The sequence below is a fragment of the Delphinapterus leucas genome, chromosome 13, assembly GCF_059928025.1.
Source record: "Delphinapterus leucas isolate spDelLeu-1000000601 "Yukka" chromosome 13, BTC_Dleu_Yukka2, whole genome shotgun sequence".
Lineage (NCBI taxonomy): Eukaryota > Metazoa > Chordata > Mammalia > Artiodactyla > Monodontidae > Delphinapterus > Delphinapterus leucas.
The window spans coordinates 83,791,546-83,813,083 of record NC_143141.1 but is presented as its reverse complement, the minus strand read 5'-3'; the positions used below and the strand labels follow the sequence as shown (position 1 = coordinate 83,813,083).

Below are 21,538 nucleotides of genomic sequence, written 5' to 3'. Positions count from 1 at the left end.
ACAATTTAGTTAGGACTTGCTAAAGTACACCAATTGCCATTACTGTTATCACCCCTAAACCTTGAGGTTGGACCTTTAACATCTTGAGGGAAAAAAAAATTTAAGACACAGACCATTAGCAAGCATATTTGTTCTCCATACGCTGGAAGGGAGACGAAGGCTCAAGCTAAGACTGACTTGCCCACCCTATAATCCCATCCTCCTCCATCCCTCACATCCACGCGGTAAGCCCCACGTGCTGCGGCAGGCTGGAGCTGGGTGGTGACGTTTGTGGCATCTGAGTGTTGGGAAAGGCCGTTTCATATGCGTAGCCTTTTGACCCTCACTTAGACACAGAACAGACCTTGGGTTGGAAAACTTCCTTACCTCCCGCAAGATAAAGAGCCCACGCAGTCTGTGTCACACTTATCACCTTGTGTGGGAATATCTTTCCCTGTTGCAGGCTCAATGAGTGTTCCTTTGTTCTACTTAGGAGTGTGGCTATGATACCACCTATTTGTAGAATCTAAAAAATACAACAAACTAGTGAATATAACAAACAAGAAGCAGGCTCACAGATATAGAGAACAAACTAGTGGTTACCAGTGGGGAGAGTTGTAGGGGGATGGGCAATATACGGGTAGCGGATTAAGAAATACAAACCATCAGGTATAAAATAAGCCACGAGGATATATTGTACAACATGGAGAACATAGCCAATATTTTATAATAACTATAAATGAAGTATAACCTTTAAAAATTATGAATCCCTTTATTGTACACCTGTAATCTCTATAATATTATGTATCAACTATACTTCAATTTAAAAACAAAAGAGGGCTTCCCTGGTGGCACAGTGGTTGGGAGTCCGCCTGCCGATGCAGGGGACGCGGGTTCGTGCCCCGGTCCGGGAGGATCCCACATGCCGTGGAGCGGCTGGGCCCGTGAGCCATCGCCACTGAGCCTGCGCATCCGGAGCCTGTGCTCCGCAACGGGAGAGGCCACAGCAGTGAGAGGCCCGCATACCGCAAAAAAAAAAAAAAAAAAAAAAGAGTGTGCCTCAGTGGTTCTCACCATGCCCTTAGCTTTCAGTACCTCATACTCCAGGGGTGGGGCGAGTGCTTCTACTGTGGCACAAGAAGCGTGCATTCAAGTCAATCTCCCTGTGGTGGCTGCCTGGAGGGACCCGCTGGCCATGGAAGACCGACATCCAGTACCAAAGCTGATCCTGCTCTGTCTCTTCTCTGTGTGAGTAAAGATTGGTCCATCCAACGCTTGACTGTGTTGTGTTTTCCTTGGAGACTCTGGCACCAGGAAGCAGTGGGCAGAAGCATCGGGTGGCTGGCACAGTGATGATCTTTGCTAGCCTCCATGTGTGAGAGGCCTCCCGAGGCACTGAGAACCAACACCCAGGTTTCTGCTCAATACAGAGAATGGCAGAGGACTGAGTTTCCATGTCTTACCCCTTTTCCTGAGAGGACCCTCCCCACCCCTAAGGGAGTTAGTAGGAGAGGTTTGCTGCTGCCATTCTGCCCAGGTCATGAGGACCTCTCAGAGGTGTCAATTAGATCAATTTGAATAACAGATGCAAACCATGTCACGCTACCAGTTCAGTACTGTGCAAATCTGGAAAGCTATTATCTAAAACTGAATTTGGTAAATTATAACAAAATAATAGTATTCTAACTTTGTAAAAATTCTATATATTTTTTCCAAGTGCTTTTTAATACTTTTAATAAGAACAATGATCACTTCTTACAATGGTATACTTTTCTGGGGTTTTCCAGAGTATATGTGTATCTATTATTTCACGCAACCATTTCAAAACCATTGTGATATGTAAGGATTTGCATCATTTGACAGATAAAGCATTAAGCCTCAGAAAACAAGTGACACATTAAGGGCAGAGTTGGAAAATCCTGTGCTTAAGATCAGAAGGATAACAGAAACGGCACAAGAAGATGAGATTGGCCTCAAGCTTTTGTAATCATTCTTTTGTAAGGGTCTAGGGCCCATTCCCCACCCCAGATCCACCCGGGGTTTGTTGACTTATGCATCCTATGGACAGTCTAGCCACAGCCATTCCACATTTTACTTTTCACAGCACTCCTGGACATTTCTCTGTATCCACTGTTATTTCCTATCTCCTCAGCTGGAGGGGGAGCTTCATTGATGTGTCTGTTCTCCCTCTGTCTCTAGACCAGGGTCTCCTTGGAGAATGAGCTTTGTGGTTGTATAGAATGATTCACAGAGAAGAACATAGCTAGAAAAGGAAGGATTGATGGAATGCCTGGTCAGCTAGGTGTAGAGCATTAGAAAGTTTTGCAAAGCAATTCCTTAGGCAAACATAGGCCAAAGAAATATGGAGGACATTTCAGCCATTTCTGTGTAAGAAACAATCCCCACATCTTGGAGGCATACAACAAGCTTATTTTTCTCTCATAGTTATAGGTGAGTGGCCCTGCTGATCCCAGCTGGGTTTGCTTCTCATCCTCAGGTCAGGTGGGGCTGACCTTGGCTAGAATTGCCCAGGCAGCTGAGCTTTAAGTTTTGGGTCTAGTTGGTACAGATCTTCAGATCTGCTCCAACTGTCTCATTCTTGGATGCAGGCAGAAGCGATGTAGCTGCCTGGTGCGAAGTGGGGAGAGGGATCTTAAGGCGATGATGGAGAGGCAAGAGGGCAAGGCCCCCTGCACAAGCATATTGCAAGTCCTGGCTTCTATCACATCTACTAAAAGGCCGTTGGGGAAAGCAAAGCGCGTGCCTTGGCTTTAGCCAGGGGAAATACGCTGTCTTTTGTTAGGGGAATGGCCAAATTATACAGGAATGGGTGAAGAACTCAGTAATTCCGTCTACAGCAGAAAGATGTGAGGCTCAAAACAAAAAACAGACTCCAGTGACATGTACAGCATACAGATAGACACCATGTAAAGTGATCGACTCAATCATAATGAGATAAAGCAAAGAGGATCCTGGGAGGAGGAGAGAATAAGCCATCACTCTTTGTATAAATAACAAGCACTTAAACTGAATTTGGAACCCAGTGAGGATAATCTATGCTTGTGCTCTAAGTCCTAGCAGTCCTGAACTACTCACAATACCCCAAGTGCCCAGTGCTCCCACATGACACTTTCAAGCAGGCTACTATGTCCTAGAATATCTTCTTCCCATTCAATCCATATGTTTTCCTTTAATTAATGCCTCCTTTATCTTCAGTGCTCAGGTCACATGTCTTCCTACTGGAAGCCTTCTCCAGCTTTTAAAATCACTCTAGATACCCCATTTACTATGCTCCTATGGCATACTGTACAAATCCTGGGACCACCACCCTATATCCTAATTCTCTACATAATCAAGACCATGGCTTTCTTGAGGGCAGGGACCAGGTCTCAATTTTCTCTCCATCCCTGTGAACAAATATTTATTAGCCAAATAAATGAAAAGCTGAAAGGGCTTCAGAACCTACTGAGAAACATATATAGGAGTCAGGATCAAAATGTCAGCTTGTTTGCAGGTGAAATTGGACCAGCGATGTCGGAGTTGGCTGGGACTGGAGGCCAAAATGTGCTTTCTATTCTGTTCTCTCTGCCAACTCCTTCCCTAACACTACAGTTGCAGTGGAATTTACTTGCTCGGTCACAGTTCCAGGAGGACCTAGGGCTTCCCAGGCCAGGGGCAGAGCCTGGCCCGGTGACTTATCATCACATGGAAGAGGAGTTGCAGACACACATGTCCTGCAATCAGGAGAGAGCAGAGGGGGGGCTGTGTATCTTCAGGACCAACTCCTAGGTGGTATCAATCATGTAGATCTCTTCTCCTCTGGGGAGGAGAGACTAAAGTGGAGAAAATCATAGGCATTTTCTCCTCAAGCCTTCCAAAAGTGAGGGATCTTTTATCATGAGCCAGCAGGGTGCCACAGGAGAGAAAAAGAGCAAGTGAGTATTATTTCCTAATTATCCACCCCCTCATCACCACTCGAATCAGCGCCTACCTCAGCAATTTCTGAGTGTCCCAGAAAAGGGCATAAGATTTCATGAGAGACGTTCAGAATGTGGTGAGTTGAATTGGGGAACCCGTGGTGATGGGAAAGGAGAACATAAAATAATTTGTGAAGGCTCCTCACAAGAATTCCCTCAGCAGGGTGTAATGTCCTCCCTCACCCTGGCCCTAACCTATCCCTGCCTGCTACCAAGTATCTTAGCAATGTTTCAACAGCGCAAAGGTAATATCCGAACATGAAAGAAAATAAGCAAATTGTGAAATATTTATCCTATGACAAGTACATATTATTCATCAAGATTAAAACGAGAACCAATCAGCACAACCTCCTGGGAAGTTCTAACTTACTCATCTTGGCCAATTCCTTTCAATTCACCTACATTGGAGTGACACGGTGAAAGGGTATGAGGAGATAGGGCCTAGGGGTTCTGAGTTTGGGTTTTATATGTGATAGAACCTTTTGACGCCACATATTTGGAATGAAATATATTCACTGGAAGTGTAGTAAAGTAGAAAGAGCACCAAAAATGGTGTTAGGAAGTGTGGGCTCTAGTACCACTTGTATAACTTACTAGTTGTGTGACCTTGAGAAAGACGTTCAGTTTCCCTTTGTATCCAAGTTATCTCATCTGCAAAATGATGGACTGGGAGATGTCCAAAATTTACTAATTTTAACATTTGATATTACTTTCAAGGCTATCGAAAGTCAATAAAATATAAAAATGACAATCATTTGATATACATAGAGTGCTCTGCTAGGAGATTTACAAAATTTCATTTAATCCCCCCAACAGCACAATGGGGTAGGAATAATTATCTCTGTTTTACAGATGAGGAAACCTGAGGTCTGATGGGTCAGGTGCTTTGCCCATGGTAACTGGGAGAGCTAGGATTAAAACCCACAGCATACTCCAAAGCTCACTCTTCATTTTACCATGCACTCCTTCAAAAAGAGCATTTGCAAAACCTGTCAAATTTCCAAAACCGTATTCCATGTACTTGACCTCAATTCCTGTGATCCTTGTGAGCACCTGTTTTTAGTCCCATTTTTCAGTTGAGCAAACTGTTGCTCCCAGAAGCTGAGTTGCCCAAGGTCATAAAGGTTGTTAAAATCAGAGCTGGAAATACTCCCCCGTGGGCTGAGCGGTCTAAGGCTGTTCATTTTCCCTGAGGCAGACCACACTTGGCCACTTCTCCCAGAGCCTGGTGTTCCTCAAAGAAACCCCAGTCACTGGGGCAGGCATTCTGTAGCTCCTTCTCACTCAGGCAGACAATTCCATTCATTTCCTGGGGTGGAGATTTCTGAAATAATTCTTTTTCTTTGACACAGTCGTATCTTCATGAGGCAGTATTTACTGCCTCTTTGATTAAATCCATTAGCTATTCAGACCCAGCTGCCCTTCAAAAAAAAAAAAAACAAACAACGTGCCTCCAAAAGCCACACATTTGGCAGCTAAATGATTCTGGGCCAAACCAGACCGATCTGAGCCATCCGACAAATTGTGACGGATGTGAGCGAAGCACAGGATATCAGAGTTGGAAGGGGCCCTTGAAGTCACGAAAACTACAATACAAATCTCTCATATTATGGATGGGGACACTAAACCTCAGTATCAAGAAGGGCCAGCCCAATGTCAAGCATCGCCAGAGCCAAGGTCAGAACGACCTTCTGACTCAGAATTTAATGCCTTTCCAGTTGAATACTGGGGATCTCAATATCACAAGATGAAATTCCATTATGATGTGGGCTGGGAACTGGAAAAAGAATCATCAGCCCTACTCCTCACTTCCATATAGGAATATGCAAATTTCAAAGCTCTTTCATGGACCTTATCTAATTTCATTTTCACAACAATGCCATGGAGCTGTTTTTGTTTCGCTGCAGCAATAAGAATGAAAAAGAATCAAAGAGGCTTGTAACAACAAACATTTATTTCTTGCTCATATACATGTCCAAGCATGGGTTGGCTGTCACTCTGCTCCACAATATTTCCTCTCCAGGATTCAGGCTCACAGAGTAGCCCTATCTGTGCCATTGCTGTGTCTCCCAAAAGATACTGAAGTCCTAAACCATCAGTACTTATAAATGTGAACTTATTTGGAAACAGAATCTTTGAAATTGATCAAGTTAAGATGAGGCCACTAGAATGGGCCCTAATCCAATATGACTGGTGTCCTTACAAAAGGGGGAAATTTGTACACTGAGACAGAGCCTCACACAGGGATAACACCATGTGAACATAAAAGTAGAGATCAAGGTGATACATCTGCAAGCCAAGGAATGCCGAAGACTGCCAGCAAGCTACCAAAAGCCAGGGAGAGGCATGGAACAGACTCTCACAAACCTACAAAGAAACCATGCCGACACCTTGATCTCAGACTTCCAGCCTCCAGACTGCGAGACAAAGGCATTCCTATTGTTTAAACCACACAGTTCGCTGTACTTTGTTAATGCAACCTAGCAAACTAATACACTGGTCTTGCTGCAGAGAGGAAAGAGTTGATGGCAAAGCACAAGCTACCTCCCAAAGCGTCTGCTCACATCCCCTTTGATATCACACAGCTAAGCCTGATGTCAATGGGTGGGAAGGATAATCCCCATACAAGGAGTGTCCCCTTAGGGAGAGGCACCCCAGGGAGCAGCAGGGAATATTTTGAACAATAATACAAGCCACCACTGTACTCTCATCGCTTTAGACAGATAGGTAGTGAGGTTCCTTGAACTGAGGCCCAAACACAGCAACTGAAGCATCCAGGCCAAGTAACTGGTGGGGCCAGCATGTGATCCCAAGTTTTCTGCCCCAAATCCCAGGCTATGTCTACTGCACCCCCAAGGAACCCTAAGACTAACCAAGTCAGCTTGCCTATATTGACCTCTATCCTGGAAGTGCTAGGTTGAGTCTCCTTCCTCCTTCATACTGTCTGCCATTTGGTTGAGGACCACAGGATTATCTCCAGAAATAATTTGATTCACACGAGTCCAGCACCAGCTCTTACTTTTGAGCCTGATTAAAGCCCCTCATTAGAAAACCACGTGATCTAATTTCCTGTACAAACACATGGGTGAAATCAGGGCATTGATTTAATTGTGGTCTTATTAAATAGTTTTGTATAGATTTGCCTGGGAAGAGAAATCTTTGAAAATCTTACCATGAGCCTGTGAACACTGCCAGCTCAGCCCTTCCTGTTCACAGTGTTTTGAGAACCTGGGGTTAATCAGGCTGGTGAGGTCAGGCCCAGCCCACTGTAGTGCATGTGGCTGTGCCTGCAGCAGAGAGGTCTAGGAGGTTGGGGCAGGAATGGGCCTTGTCCGCAGGGTGACCAGTTGTCCCAGTTTGCCTGGGACCAAGGGATTTCCCAGGACATGGGATTTAAGACTGGAAACCAGGATGGTAAGTGACTCCACACCTTAGTCCCCTCAGTGAAACCAAATCAAGAATTTTACAGATGGGAACCCAAGACTACAGAGGGAAAGACTTGGAGTCAGAGATTGGGATGGGAAGGGGACACTGACGTCACGTATTCTAATGCTGGGGAGACTGACCATTCTGGTTTGCCCAAGACTGGGGGTGAGGGATGGCTTCCAGGAAGTAGGGTTTTCAGTTTTAAAACTGGATCAGTCCTCAGAAAACTGAGAGAAGTCAGTCCCACTACCTAATAATGGCTTATTTTACAAACAGAGAAACTGAGATCCAGAGAAAAGTGAGTTGTCCAAGGTCATGCAGAAGCTGATGGGAAACAGGGAGAAGAAGGAGGTTTCCTAACTCCCATTCTGGGAGTATAATGCTCCCACTCTGCAGTATAATGCAGATTTTTATCTGTCATTAAGTGTCTATTCATTCATATTATTAGAGCAGGCTTTCCAATTTAGTTTGAACTTCTTGAAAAGCCTGCAAAATGCACCACAGAATGGGAGAGTGACTCAAAGAAGGTCCTTTGTCTAAAAGCAGCTTGCTGAGAGCAGAGGAGTGCAGCCTTGCTCTGGGCCTCAGGGTCTCTCTTTTCTAGAATTTCCACCTCGATACAGTGTCCTTGAAACATTGGTCACAAACAGAGACGCCAAGCCCCTCCCCTCTTCTCCCATAACTGAAATCACTCACCCTCTTCAATGGCACAATTTTACCAAACAGACAGGATGCAGACAGCTCCAGCTCTGCACACTGGCCTCTATGTCAGTGGGTATGTTCTCCGTATCTCACCCAAATGCTATGCCACATCTGGAAGTTGACCTCAATTCCAAGACCCCAGTCCCTAGAGCTCAAGCTGTGCACTGCCTAGATTCCTGTGAGAAGACCCTTATTTTGTAATGGAAATAGTATATATTTTGGGGCTAGCAAGAGCTGGGTTTGAATCCTACCTCTTCTATATAATGGCCATGTGGCTTTGATAATACTACTAAATCTCTGTGGGCTTCAGTTTTATTATGTACAACATTATTCTAAAGATTGAAAAAAAATCATTGTAAAGCGCCTGATACAGTACTGGACACACAGTAGTTATGCAATAAAGGGCAGGTTGGTTTATTTTTCAATGATGTACTGTCATAAGTAGTTCTCAGATTTCAGAGTCATACCCGGGTTTAAATTCTAGACCTGTTACTTATTACCATTATGACCAGGAGTAATGTACTTAAAATGTCTGGGATTCTTAGCATTTTTGAAATGAAGATTATAGATCGCAGCCCTCACTTTGCAAGGCCATTGTATATGAATTACTACAAAATGGGTACCAACAACGTAGCTATCATTAAAAATATGTTATCAAGATGTTGTTAGGTGAGAACATAAACTCTCTTATTCTGCCTTTTACCATCTTTCCTCTTCAAGAAGTTTCCAAAGAAAAAGTACACACTGAAAACAGTAAATGCCAAATAAACACAATTTGAGGTTCCCACCATCCCAAATTCCCTAGGCAGAACCATGGAGAGTTCCTCTGCTCTCACTCAGAAAGAATAAACCTTTTTCATTTTTCTTTTTCCTCTAAGAACTGGAGAAGAGGATTCTTCTGAGATCTCTCATATATTTTTTTTTTGGTTTAAATTTATATTTCTTCTAGTTTTTTTATTCACGGTTATGTATCAGTTCAGATTGGTTCAGCTGCATTTAACAAGAAAATCTTATGAAACATTGATTAAACAAGATGGAAATCTCTAAAATAAGTCGAGATGCAGGCAATTCAAGGCTGTGTGCCATTCTCAGAAACTCTGAATCTTTCTAGGCTGCCATCTTCAGCACATGGCTTTCCATCCTCAAGAATTTCCCATGGTAAGAAAGTAGCGTTGAAGCTTCAGCTACCACATCTGGATTTCATGCCAGAAGAATGAAAAGAGGGTAGGGCCAAAAGGGCCACTCCACTACCACCAGGCATATAACATCACCTTTCTCTAGATACAAAGAAAGCCAGGAAATGAAGTCCTTTCTTCTGGGTCTCGATTTCTCAACTTCTAAATGAAACATTAGGGTATATGACGTCTACGTCCTCTTCTAGTTCATAATATCTGAGCTCAAAAGACCATTTCCTGGCTTTCTCTGTAGCTAGAGAAATATATCTGTATGTAAGTGGCACGTAAAGGCACATATGTGAGGCAACAGAAGGGTGAAACTTTTGGAAAAGCCTTTAAAGGGGTTGACTTCAGATGGGAGACCTTTAGTTGAATACATTGTTGCTCTGTGTAATATGAGGGTTCTATTGGGAAGAAAGAAGGGGCAATAGATATTGGATAAGCAACTCATGGTTTCTGCCATATAATTCTGCTATAATAACATAATTGTTATTTAATAATGAGTCACTTTCAACAGGTAAAGCTACCTCAACCCCTACCTCTTGTTGCTTTTAAAATACCATGCTAGTTTCCTGCTGTTACCAAAGCTGGTCACAGCATTCTCATCCTTTGGTATGAAACCTCCACAGAATCAGTTGAATTTGATCACTTGAATTCTCCTCTGAGCTCTGACTATGTAAAATTATATTCAGTTGGCGTAGCACATTCCCTAGGTTATCTACATTTTCACAGATGTGACACTCTATGAGTTTATAGTTCACAGAGTACATAATTGTTTCCATTTGTTCCACAAAATTATCTTACAATGTTCACTTTGATGCATTCTAGAGATGGAAAGCTCCTAAACAAAATCTTCCCCATCCCAAAATAATACATTCCCAGTAGATACGCAATCACCCAGCACCGTCTGAACCGGGTCTGGTCGGTTGCTTCATTAAATTTTCTGCACTATTCGACATTATTCTACCGATACTTTAAAACATACCAATTTTAACACTGAATATATAACATTTTCTTTTCTAAAAAAAATGATTTATTTTTGAAGTACAATAATGTAAATAACCTATAAAATAAAATAGACTTACTAATAGCCTATTACACATATAAAACTTTAGAGACACGGGCTTTCCTGGTGGCGCAGTGGTTGAGAGTCTGCCTGCCGATGCAGGGGACACGGGTTCGTGCCCCAGTCCGGTAATATCCCACATGCCGCAGAGCGGCTGGGCCCTTGAGCCACGGCCGCTGAGCCTGCGCGTCCGGAGCCCGTGCTCCGCAATGGGAGAGGCCACAACAGTGAGAGGCCCGCGTACCGCAAAAAAAAAAAAAAAAAAAACTTTAGAGACAGGAGAAGAGTAATGTAACATCTGCAAATAATATTGCCCAATAACCATGACATGATTTTTATGAGATTGGTGGTATACCTTTTATACTCCTCTTATCCTCCAAATTTTAAATATGAAACAACCGAGACCTGAACAATCAAGAGACTTCTCCAAAGACTGTGATTCCCCACCTCTTCTCTTTGTAGATCATCTGAAAATTTTTAGTTCATTCAGTTTGGGGCTTTTTCTGTATTTGTTGCTGTTATAATGTGAAATCAGGCACTTTCGACAATCCCTGTTTATAAAAAATGACTCACAGTTTTCAGCAAAGATGCCAAGTCCAACTGTGTACAGCGCAGTATTGGGAAGGGAAAGTTAAATTTATCCTCTAAATGAGGAAATGCAGCAAAAACAGAAACTGCCCTCCAGGAGCATCCTGGCTGGTCTGTGCTTAGTCACGAAGGGAGCCAAAAACGAAAACAAACAAACAAAAAACCCCACGACAAGTGCAAAGGACTTTCAAAGGTGAAATATATGCTAAAAGTGAATTGAAGATATTTAAGTTATTTACAAAAGGAAATAAGACCCCTTTGGAATGGGACACAGGAGAGAATGTATCATAGATTCCATTTTATGGATGAGGAAACCTAAGCCAAGAAAGGATATCCAGAGAAAGACTGGCTACAAGTGACCCAGGTTGGTGGTTCTGGTTTTTCTAACCTCTACTGTACCATCCTGTCTATAAAAAAAACTCCACCTTACATTTTTACTTTTACATTTTTATAAAAAACACTTAACAGCTCCCAAAGCTTTTTCACACATTATCTCACCAAATCCAACTGATTGAGCATTTTTTTTTCTTCTTGATGGACCAAAGCTAAACTTGTCTTTTGGACTCATTGATTTTCTCCATAAAGGAGCGTAGGGAGAAGGCGGATGCATAAGGCGAAGTCTATTTTCGTAAAACACACACAAGTAGCCAAATAATCAGAGGCACAAGGAAGATGATGTGGTAGAAAGGGTGGTAGAATGCCACCCTAAGATGATGTGGTAGAAAGGGTGGTAGAATGCCACCCTAAGATGATGTGGTAGAAAGGGTGGTAGAATGCCACCCTAAGATGGTGTGGTAGAAAGGATGGTAGAATGCCACCCTAAGATGATGTGGTAGAAAGGGTGGTAGAATGCCACCCTAAGATGATGTGGTAGAAAGGGTGGTAGAATGCCACCCTAAAATGATGTGGTAGAAAGCCAACATTACTTGTTGGCTTGGACCAGTCAGACCCTCTGAAGTCTTTTCAAAACTATAATGTAGTGATTGATGTGGAAATGTTTTTTAGAGCATACGCACGTATCAGGGGTTATAATCATCAAAGACAGTATCCACACCTGGGAGGGCTTGAAATCTTGGACTTTTTTCATCCATCCGTTTTGGAGGTGACAGAACTGATACTCAGAGAGATTACTAAAGAACTTGTCCAAGGCTGGTAACTGGAAGAGGTGGAAGTTGAATCCAGGTTAGTGCGATGCCAATTTTCTTGCTCATCTCTGCAGTTCACTGGACACTGGGGCGAGGAATTATATTTGTGGCCCTAACTGGCTGCTGGTAACTTTTCTCCTACGCTCTACTTATTACAGGATTTGGAGCTAGGGTTAAGTGTTCCCCAGGTTCCCCATTAACACTTCCTGATTTGGTTCTTTCATCTCACCTAAAAACCCTCAGGTATTTTGATGCAAATGGTTTCACCTACTGTACTTCCCTGAGAGCTCACCCTTGACCTCTACCTCACTCCCTTTTATCCATTTGAAGACCTCTAGGTCATTCTACCTCTCCACTTCTATCTTCACTCACGGTGATTTCAAACTATGGGCAGGCGATCAAACCAACACACTGGTCTCAATTTCTTACCTCCGAAACTCCGTTTCTACTTCATTTATCACTCACTCTCATGGTTACACCCTTAGATTTTGTCATTGTTGATAACATACTTCTTCCAAAATTTCTATTTTAAGTCTCCCAATCTCTGTTTACATGTTTCCCCACCACCACACACAATACCTCCTTCAGTAGCCTGACTCCAAAACTTCCCTGAGGCCAGTAAAATCTCAAAGCAATTGACCTTCTCACCTTTTCACTATCTTTCTATAACCCATCTCCTTATGTGCCCTCACTTCTGGCTTTAATCGCTGACCCATCATTACATAGTTCTCTCACAACAGCTCTCAACCCTCTTAGGCCTCCCTCTAGACTTGACAACACGACAACACTGGTTAAACCCAACTCTCAGTCTACTTTATACTCGCATTCAAACAGCTAAAGGGAAAAAAACCCACATTCACGCTGCTGAATCTCAATTTAAACTCATGATCACAAACTTCAAGTAGGCCTTAAATGCCGCCCCAAACGCAAATACATTTCACTGGCTCTCTCATTCTCCAAGGTCACTGTTTCCTACCTTATCCTCCTTCAAATCTCAAAACTCGAGTCCTTTCTTTCTCCCAGCTGCTGGCATTTACATCTTATTTCACTAACCAACTAGAACCACCACAAGAAGTGTCTCTGTTCTCCACCACGAACCTACAAACCTACCCACTACTTGCACCTAATGATGATCTCACAGAATCTTAACAACTGGTACAGCATGAGTGTTGATCCGTCTGGATAGACGGCAGCTTAACTTGAACCATCACGACAGTGCACAGCACTGAAATTGCGGCCCAGTCTATGGCCATACACCCTCCCTTCATTCCTGTGACAGCGGACATGCTGTCCATTCCCCTGCCTTCTCTTAGGGACTTGATCATATCCCTTTTCATCAACTCAAGGATATTACTTCCGCAGTTCTCATGTTTCTCTTTTACGTCATCGTATTTTTCTGTCTTGGTTAGTTTACCTTCATCTACATACAAGCATCCTATAAGATCTCCTATCATAAAAATAAAACCTCATTCCATCTACCTCCTGATTTTTCTGCTCCCCTTTGCAGTAGTTGTCTATTCTGACTATCCTTAGCTTTTTTCCTCCATCTTCCCTTGAAACAATTCCTATCAGATTTCCATACCCATCACGCCACTGAGACAGCCATTGCCATCATTTCCCTACTGCTAAACTCAATGGTCGATTCTTAACCACATTTGACATATTAGGTTTTGTCTTCCTTTTCAAGATATGCCTTCACTGAGTTTCAGGACAAATTCTTTTCTCGTCTATTTCTACCTAGTTGTCCCACTTGGTGCTGAATCTTATTATCCTGCTCTCTAAATGTTGAAGTGTTAGGGTTTATTTCTCTTGCTCTTCTAGTTCCAACCTATCCACGTTCCTTTGCACACCTCATCCAGAATCATAGCTTTAAATGCTATTTTCCCATATGATGGCAACTCCCAATTTTATATCTGCAATCAGATTTCTCTTCTGAACTCCAGACTCCCATATCAAACTACTGTCTCCGTCTGCTTATCTAATTGTAATCCTAAAACCATTGTGTTGAGCAAATTGAATCATTCCGACGTACCCTCCAAACCTGCTCCTCCCCTAATATTTCCCAGTTAAGGTAAACAATATTCCCATTCACCTACTGCTCAGCCTGAATCTTTATTCTTTTGCTCTCACTCTCCACGTCTAATTCATCAACAAATCCCAGAGGAGCTACCTTTAAAATACATCCCAATTCGACTACTTCTCACTCTTCTATAAAACTCTATGTAACTATACTCCTAGTTCAGGGAACTACCATCTTCTGCCTGGAATCCTGCAATAGACTCTTAACTGGTCTCCCTTTCACAGCCTTGCCCCCAACACTCTATTATCAACCTAGCAGTCATGTTATTTTATGCTCTTTTTAAATCACAAATCCGATTGGATTTCTTTTCTGCTCAGAACGCTCCAAGTTTTCTCATCACACCCAGTATGAAATTCAAAGTCCTTACCTTCATGTCCTGGCCACTGGCTACCTCTCCCAGCGCTAGAAGGCCAGACTTTGCCTTCAAAGAGTGTGCAGCAGGCTGCTGCTTATTTTGATCAGTTCTTTGGAAGCTCCCCACCCCCCAATCTATGGGCAATGCTAGTCATTTCTTTCTCTGCAGTTCTATATATAACAGGCACAACCTTGCTCTCCCAGAGAACTGTGCGAATTATAATCACATCTCTAGTATTTTTCCCATGAGCCACCCAAGTCTCTTCCTCCAGAAAAGTCCATTGTCCTCCACGTGAGGTTTTCACAGCCTCCCCTACTCTCCTTACCCTATCCCTACCCATAAACTGCCCAAGAACTCTAGGATTTACTCAGCCTAGAGGGAGAAGGCGATGGAATAGTTTCTTCTCTCTCATTGGACCCTGGACTTATTAAGAAATCTTTCTTTTCCCCCCCAGACTAGCTCTCCTTACCAGCAAGGGAGATGGTTTTTATTAAGCTTCTTAAAAAACAAATAAAAATCACAGGTTTTTCTTACCCCTATATCAAGGCAGTTTTTGATTATTTATCTTAATGAAGAGTATAACTTAGTGGGACAAAAAAAAGAAAATCAGTTTCTCTAGGTAAGATTTTATTGTTGCACATAGCACATATATTCAGTATGTTTGTTTACAAGACTGCACCACCCTTGAGAACCGTTTCTTATCACAAAATCCTACTTATTATCAGATGCAGAATGCACATAGTAAGTGTTAGAATCAGCAGGATGGAGTATTCATTTGAAACAGACAGACTCATAAGTAGGTGTATCCAAAAAGCCTCAATAGGCACTGATGGGCATGACTCTGTTTTGCTTTAGAAAATGTAACTGGTTGATTGACTACAGAGTTCTGTGTTTATTTCGCTTGTCTCCCACTTCTCCTTTAAAATGTATTTAACAGGGCTTCCCTGGTGGCGCAGTGGTAGAGAGTCCGCCTGCCGATGCAAGGGACACGGGTTCGTGCCCCGGTCCGGGAAGATCCCACGTGCCGCGGAGCGGCTGGGCCCGTGAGCCATGGCCGCTGAGCCTGCGCGTCCGGAGCCTGTGCTCCACAACGGGAGAGGCCACAACAGTGAGAGGCCCGCGTACCGCAAAAAAAAAAAAAAAAATGTATTTAACAGCATTCATCTTTCTCTGATTACTAGAAGGAAACTGCGCAGATTCCATGTCTTTTCTGGCTCACTCATAGGTGACAGATTTTCTCACTTTAAATCACAAACCCAGCTTCATACAGAAGTTAGAATGCACCCAGTTCAAGTTATTAAGCAAAGGTTGGAGTTTCCTTCCTCCTCCCCCTGGCTAAGTCCTATGGTTGTCTCCCTTTAAGGAAGGAAGTGTGATGGGGTCAGCTCTTTCTCCATTCATCCTGTTCTCTACGAGCTAACTACACTCTCCAACTTGCCTGGGTGAAAGCTGGTAGAGAGAGAAGAAACAGGTGATAGGAAAAGTACTTGACAGATGATTTCTTCCCTTCTGGTCTGGCTGAGAGTCAAGATCACTCTTCCTTTATAATGGGCAATCCCATGGTACAGAACTCTGTCCAAATCATTCTTTGACCTGGACAGAGCAAGTCCATTTTTAGCTCCCCGGATTCTGGCATTTACCTCTTGCTGGAAACACTCTGGTCCTCTGGGGTGGTTTATTGGACAGGAACCGAAAGCACACACACTGGCCTTCTCTCTCATGTCACCATATCTGATTCATAGGTAACCTGCCTGCATCGATTGCTCTGACACTCCGGAGTACAAGACAGCCTTCGTTATCCTACTGCCCAAAGCCACCTGAACTTTCTCAACAGCAGGAAATTCTTTAAAACTCTCCAAGTGGTCCATTGGTTGCACCTCCACACCACTATACACACACACACATACACACACAGGGCTGGTTGTGAAGGAGATTTCTTCCTTTCCCTTCCCCCTGGGTATGGAGAGGGTAGAGACACAGCATAGCAACTTCTCTTTCTCAAGAAAATGTATCTTCATTCTTTCATCACTGTAAATCCCCTCTTGTTTGATTTGGGACATGCCAAGTAATTCATGACTGTCTGTTGGACATTGTGAATTTTAGTTCGTTGGGCGCTGGATTTTGCATCAGTTACATGACTTAGGATAAGACCGATCCTTTCAAGACTTGTTTGTAAGTTTGTTAGGGTGTGTCTAGAGCAGTTTCTAGTCTAAAACTAAGTAACTCAGGCTGTACTAAGTACTAGGGCTATGTCCTTCTGAGGACTTTACCCACTTCTCTGTTTTATGAGGTCTCTTCCCATAACCTGGTGGGAATGCAAATTATTCCCAGCCCTTTGTGAGCTCTCATGGCTCAGCCTCATGGTGTTTTACACCATGAATGGGTACATCAGTACTCAGACAGAGACCTCAGGGGATGCGTCTGCAGAGCTCTTCCGTCTCTGTCTTACCAATTCAGGGAAATTCGGGACCCTGTTTAGGCTTCTCTTCCCGGGGCTGGGATCTGGAAACTGCCTCCACAGAAAATCGGGGTGATCACGTGGCCCACTCGACTTGCCTCCCTTCTCTCAGAGATCACATAGTCTTGCATGGCCTGTTGCCCAATGTCTTAAAGCAACTGTTTCATATATTTTGACCAGTTCCTAGTTGTCTGCAGTGGGAGAGCAATTCCCAGGCTTTACTCCCCCATGGGCGGGACTGGAAGCCATTCTAACTTCTTTTCAAATGTCATCTCATGTAGCTGCAGGTAACTGATGAAGCCAGGAGCCCATGAACAAGTTCTCAACCATTTCTTTTATAAACTCTGCAGATGACTTGGCTTTGGCCTTCTGGGTATTATTTTATCTTGTTGTCTCTAGGGAAATTTTAATTTTAATCTCCTCTTATAAAAGCTCTGAAGTCAGAAGTATGGAGAAATTACATTTATTTACCTAATAGATCTGGAGTTAAATTTGCTTTTGCTATATACTTGCTTTACAATCAGAGCACACACACTGCTCTGTGTCTCAGATTCACCATAAGAAAATGTGAATAATAATTCTTGCCCCACCCATCTCTTAGGAATTAGGTATAGATCAAATGAAGGAATAAGTGGCACAGCGCTTTGCAAAGGGTAATGCTTTAAACTGAGGAAAGGAGGAAGGGAATGTAACCATCTCTATACCCCTCCCTCCAAATATCAGTAACCATACAGTAATGACTGTTCATTGTTTAATGTAGACTATATAAATACCACCTTAGGAAGTGGTAGTGTTACCCCCACTTTTGCTTTATTATTCCTGATGCAACAGTTGAGGATGTGAAAGCTCAAACAACTTGCTCTATTTCACAGAGCTCCTAAGGAGTAGAGCTGGAATCTGAACCTTGTATCATGCTTCTTAGTTTTAAAACTTATCTTTCTTGAACATAAAATACTTCCTTTCCTTTGCCTTCAAACAATGTCCTTTTCAGTCTTTTATGGACCAACTGGCAGGCCTGCCATTGAATGTGTACTGTATATCTGTAAGAATGCTTAGAAATACATTGCTGTTTATTCTGTGCGTCACCTTTAACATGGCTATTGTCAGAATTTTGTCTTCATCCCCCAGAAATATGAGTTTACAGATTACAGCTGTGCCAACACACAATTCTTATTAGATTTCTTAGCAGGGAACCTTGAAACATTTTTGCTTATCTTAAGTCACAAGAGCTCTGCAAACCTTTTTCTTGCATGGAAACTATCAACCCTGTGGCTGACCTCCCACCAGCTAGTCAAACTCATAACCTGTGTTTGCAAATCTTTCCTGTGCTACAGTAGTGAGGTTAGTGAGAAAAATTGAAAACTAAGTAAAATGAGGACTGGACAGATTCAGGAAACTTAAAACAAGACCTAAGGTTGGCTATTAATTCTGTCATCAAATATGTGAAGAGTTGTCATAGGGAAGAGGAATCAGTTGTCTCGTAGGAATACAATATGTAGAAAAGGGACCTCTGGTAGAATTGAAGGAATGTACATTTTGACTTGATAAAAGGAAGACCATTCTAAGGAGTAGATCAAGAATAGAATGAACTACTTGAGAAAGTCACAGGTTCTTTCTTACTGGAGAAAGAATTGAGGGGAGGAGAGTTGATGACCACTTTGTGGAAGTTTGAGTACAAGGAGGGGTCCTTCACTTGGGACCTACAGAAACCTTAGGTGGTCCAGAATGGGGTCCAAAAGTCTGATGAATCCCTTAAAATTGTGATATGAATGCAAATATCAATGTCTTAGGGGAGAGGGCTTATAGCTGTCTTTAGATAGTCAAAAATCTCCAAGATTAAAGACCAGACAATAAGTCTATGAAACACAGAGCTATCACATTCTACATTATTTCTCAGATGAGATTCCTATTTTGGAAGACAGATTAGATTGTTTGAGCTCTGATATCCTTCATAACTTTAACATTCTGTTTTCAAATTAAGTGCAAAAGGGACTAAACCAATGTTTAGGAAATATAAGCTATAGTTCAAATCAGTGGCAAAAATGACAGTAAAAGGAAAAATTTAAATTATGCCTTGGCCACTTGCTAGATCCATTTACGATACATCAAGGTGTTTTTTTCTCAAACAGAAGAACAAAATTAAAGTCTGCTTCTGACCATTATCCAAAACATCCCATCACTCAAGAATCCGATTTTGAAAAAGTCAGCTAGAGGAACAATACTGTAGAATTGAAGGAGCCAACTAACAAGAGTCCCAATTAATATTTCCCATGTGGAAGATTAGGGACTTTTGTGGACGAACAGGGACTTTGGAATGCAACCAAATATTTAGAAAACACAAACATCAAATTAAAAGCATCTGAGGAAAAAAGAACAAATTTCAATTAAAAATCCAAAACCTGAGGAACACAAACTGTTCCCACTGTTGGAGCACTTCAGAGCTCTTGTCAAATCCGATCTTTCAAGGTCCCTTCCTACCCATCACCCATCTCTTCTCACCCCAGCCCTCCTCTCCCCATCCCTTTCTTTGCCAAAAAACAGTTTCCTCAGGGATTTTGATGTGACTGCAAGTGCCCCTGCTGGTCCTACCTACAGAATCAGGACCTTTAAGCCCATTCACAGAATTTACATGACAGAAACGGAAGTAGAGTTCCAGAGCTTTCAGCTTGTGCAGCATAAGATTTAAAAATATGCCTCATTTAAAAAAAAAGAAAAACATTTACATTTAGAAAAAAAACTTCACTTCTATTCACCCAGGAGGATGAGTCACTTCCCTAAGCTGTTAATTTTTTTTAAGCTTTTGAATCTCAGTCACAATAAGAACGCTCTATCACAAGCTGTCTTAAGTACCTTGATTTTGCCCAAAATACCTAGGAGTCTCACAGCAATATATAATATAAAAAAGGAAATACTGAATAATCAAATTTTAAAAATTGCTTCACCCAGTTTTCCTTTAACAAGATAAATACAGAAAGTTTTAAACTAAATTCTATATGAGATTTGGAAATTGAGATTTCAGAATCAGGATCTGGAATTTGAGGTCTCATGTTACTGGACATATCCTGGCTACACCTAGAAAAAAGTAGGTGGAATTGAATAGAAGTAAAGAAAAATAAGTTTAAAAGATAGAAAGTTTCTCCCTTAGTCAACTTAAATTACTTAATAACTGAACAATATTTTTATGAAATTAAGATGTGGAAAATCACCCAACAATAGTTAAATTGACACTTCAGTCATAGAACAGAAACTGAAATAATGGAATGAACTTTGGCATGTAGCAGTTCTATCTTATTATGAATATAGGGATAATACATGCTTAGTTTCTTCGGATCTCATATCCTGAACTGATGTGTAAAAAGACAGACGTAAGGGTTGAGGTATCAAGACTCCAAAGAGGCAAGAATAAAATTATGTACCCAAGAGAAAAACACAAAGAATAAGCTTTCCTATCAGCTTTTACTTCTAGGAAGGAAAGTTAAATATTAAGAAGAAGAGGTAAGTTTGGTAAACAATAGGCACCTTTTTAGGGGGCTGCATTGGTCTTCATTGCTGCGCGCGGGCTTTCTCTAGTTGTGGCGAGCGGGGGCTATTCTTCATTGCTGCACGCGGGCTTCTCATTGCGGTGGCTTCTCTTGTTGCAGGGCACGGGCTCTAGGCACGCGGGCTTCAGTAGTTGTGGCTCAAGGGCTCTAGAGCTCAGACTCAGTAGTTGTGGCGCACGGGCTTAATTGCTCCATGGCATGTGGGATCTTTCCGGACCAGGGATCGAACTCGTGTCCCCTGTGTTGGCAGGCGGATTCTTTTTTTTTTTTTTTTTTTTTTTTTTGCAGTACGCGGGCCTCTCACTGCTGTGGCCTCTCCCGCTGCGGAGCATAGGCTCCGGACGCGCAGGCTCAGCGGCCATGGCTCACGGGCCCAACCGCTCCGCGGCATGTGGGATCTTCCCGGACCAGGGCATGAACCCGTGTCCCCTGCACCGGCAGGCGGACTCTCAACCACTGCGCCACCAGGGAAGCCCCTGCAGGTGGATTCTTAACCACTGCGCCACCAAGGAAGTCCGGTAAACACTAGCCAACTTGAGGACACATCCTTAAGAAGACTCCACTGTCAGGAAACAGACTGCCCAGAAGACATCTTTCTTTAAGGTTGACCCAGTCTGCTGACAACCTTCTGGATTCCTAGGGATTTATATTAAGATTCCAGATTCTCTATTAATAATATCCAGACACCACAACCTCAACCACCATGGTTAAAACTTTATCAAAGGAAATAAAACTGGCTTAGTTCTGAATTTGTTTTTAATTTGAAAGATTAAATTTTTACTAAGAAAAGATAATTTATTTCTTCGTAGAAAACAACTTAATTTGACTAAAGTAATAAAGACAATTATTACTCTTATGTTACCACTTTGCCTGTCTGTTTACTACCAGTTTAATGAGAGACTAGAGGTTCTTGACAAGTGATGATGCATATGTTTAAATATCTCCGATAAGTTTCTTCTGGTGATGACTGGAAACTTCTAGAAATAAGGAAAAAATATCCTTCAGTACACTTCAGGGAGGAAACAGAGCATACAAGTAAATTCAC

At 42.4% G+C, this 21,538-nt stretch overlaps 1 protein-coding gene across 1 annotated transcript in view; it reads left to right on the top strand.

Annotated features, from left to right (window-relative positions):
* The window catches only part of LRATD1 (LRAT domain containing 1), a 54,827-nt gene extending 33,289 nt beyond the window's left edge, over positions 1 to 21,538 (top strand). Inside the window, exon 3 of the transcript XR_016395518.1 lies at positions 1 to 21,538. This exon is cut by the window's left edge and continues 29,267 nt beyond it. The gene's annotated coding sequence lies outside the window, so the exon portion shown is untranslated.